The following is a 2,479-nucleotide window of genomic DNA, read 5'->3' as shown; positions in this document are numbered from 1 at the left end:
AAAGCAAACTGTACTATGAATTGACAGTTTAAACAGGCACCTACATGGTCCATGTAGAGCACACTTTTACAAAAATGGAACTCACCGGAAAGAATCCTAGAACAACATTGCACTCGCGCATCACAGCAAGAAAATGGAGATTTGTCGGTCCTTCTGAGCTGAAGTTAGTTTGGTCTTGTGGGGGGTAATGTAACCATCCTTCAACTGCTCCTTCTGATGAGAAGATAGACAGGGCTTCTTCATCCTGGCATAATCGGAACTAGTCACTTCACGTACTCCATATTCTTCTTCAGAGGAGGATGATCCTGTTGTGCAAAGACAAGAGGATAACTAAATGCTAGCATCCATGTTTGCTCAAAAAAAAGGAAAGGAAATGTTTAAAACATCACAGATGAAGCACTTCTCAAGGACAATACCACTTTTTGATGACAGTATCTAAACAGTAGCACAACACCAATAGAGATGACTAAGCTCAATCATATGGATGAAATCAATGGGCGAGTACCAACCTTTGTCAGGAGGCTTATTGTGTAGAGCATACAGATGAAGCACTTCTCCGAAACCATCTGTTATCTACTGTGGTGGCCATGCTTACTATATACTCCTCGATTAGATTAATGTTTGCAACATCTTCTTGTGCAGTTCCACTAAAATATATGGTATCTTCAAAGAAGATCCCTGTTTGCACAAGTAGAGATAATTATGTATTACATTAAGAGGGGCATCAAATTAGTGGCAAAACAATAAATTAAGATGCAAAACTATATCATTACTTGTGTCATCACAGTTCCAGTGCTTCATTACAGCACCAGGAGTTGATTTTTGTTTTTCTTCCGCTTGTTCTTCCCCTTCATCACTTGGTTCAATAACAGACAAGCTTTGCCTTTAATGTAAGATTTGGCATGTCAATTAGGTTGCACAAGTATAGCACTAAACAATGACATTAATTTTCTGATGAAAGTGGCAAAATAACAGGCCAACAGTTGTGAAATACCCTTATCTTACCTCAATGGAATATTACGGTGCACATACAGATTGGAAGTGTTGTCTCCATTTGTGCAGTTCACTAAAATCAAGCAACATTACCGTACAAGTAGCACAACATATGAAAGCACACTGCAGAATCATGTGAAAGAAGGCTAGTACTGACCTCTCATGACGCGGAATTCAAACAACTCACAATAAGAAGATCTGAACCAAATTTGCCAACACGGATAGGAAGTAAGATCTCCTCTTGTGCAGTTCCACTAAGATCAAGCAATCAAGCAACATTGTCGGTGTGACATTTTGGTTGAACTGCACAAAACACTCTTAAAACAAAAGTGTTTTGAGCAGTGCAACAAAAGGTCACAATGGCAACGAGGTGAAGTAGATAACCCTGTTTACACAGAGGTGCAAAGGAACAACTAGTGATCAATAACGGTGGATGACACAGAAGCCAACAAAAAGAAGCATCTATCTTATCTAAATGGGAAAGAAAGCAAGACAGTAGCAGTTCTCAAACGGTGGCATTGATTTATATTAACAGAGAGATTATATTAACAATAAAATTTGTTAAACATGTAATTTGCTTTTAACTGTGGCATCGCATCAATTTTCCAGCGGCATTATTAGAGGGTGTTTGTTTACAGGGACATTTAGGTGGAGGGACTAAAAAACTCCGTGTCAGTCCCATCTAAACCAAACAGGAGGGACTTTTAGGGACTAAAAGTCGGCATTTGGGACTAAAGAAAGAAGACCCCGAGGGAGAGTCTTTTTGGGACTTTTTCCAACAGTTGCCCCTGCCACACATCACACCTTGTCTCTATTAGTTCACTACTAGGGGTAACATGGTCTTTTAGCATGTCATTTAATAACCTCTAGTCCATGTTTAGTCCCTAGAACCAAGCAGGTAGGGACTTGGGAGTTTTTAACCAAACATGCCTTAGATTAACAACAGCTAAAGAGTTGCACGGGACAGTGGACGCACCAGCACCATATGCATCTACCGATGTACTGGGGTGATGCACAGTCTGTTGCAACAAAGAACAAACAACCAAGGAGCATATTTGTGTTGGTCCTAGTTTTGTTATCTTTAGACACCTTCCCTGTGTGAGGGCAGCAATTCTAGTCCTGCTCAAACTCTACAGCCTTGTCCCCCAAAACAAAAGATCAGTTCATTACAGATGTGCGTACTGCATTTGTCATTGTTTTCCCTTTTCGACCAACGTAGGTGCTGGATAGCCAATCTGTACTAGTACTTTCCCCACTTCCTTTCCTCTGTGAACCACGTCCTAGATTTATGCTATACAACTTTCCCCCATTCCTGTCCTCTTTGAACCACATCTTAGATTCATGCGATACAACTTTCCCCACTACTTTACCCCTTCCTTTCCTTTTTGAACCACGTCCTAGATTCATGCTATACAACTTTTCCCACTACTTTCCCCCGTTCCTTTCCTCTTTGAACCACGTCCTAGATTCATGGTATACAACTTTC

The sequence above is a fragment of the Aegilops tauschii genome, chromosome 7 (assembly GCF_002575655.3).
Source record: "Aegilops tauschii subsp. strangulata cultivar AL8/78 chromosome 7, Aet v6.0, whole genome shotgun sequence".
Classification (NCBI taxonomy): Eukaryota; Viridiplantae; Streptophyta; class Magnoliopsida; order Poales; family Poaceae; genus Aegilops; species Aegilops tauschii.
This window is presented reverse-complemented; position numbering follows the sequence as displayed.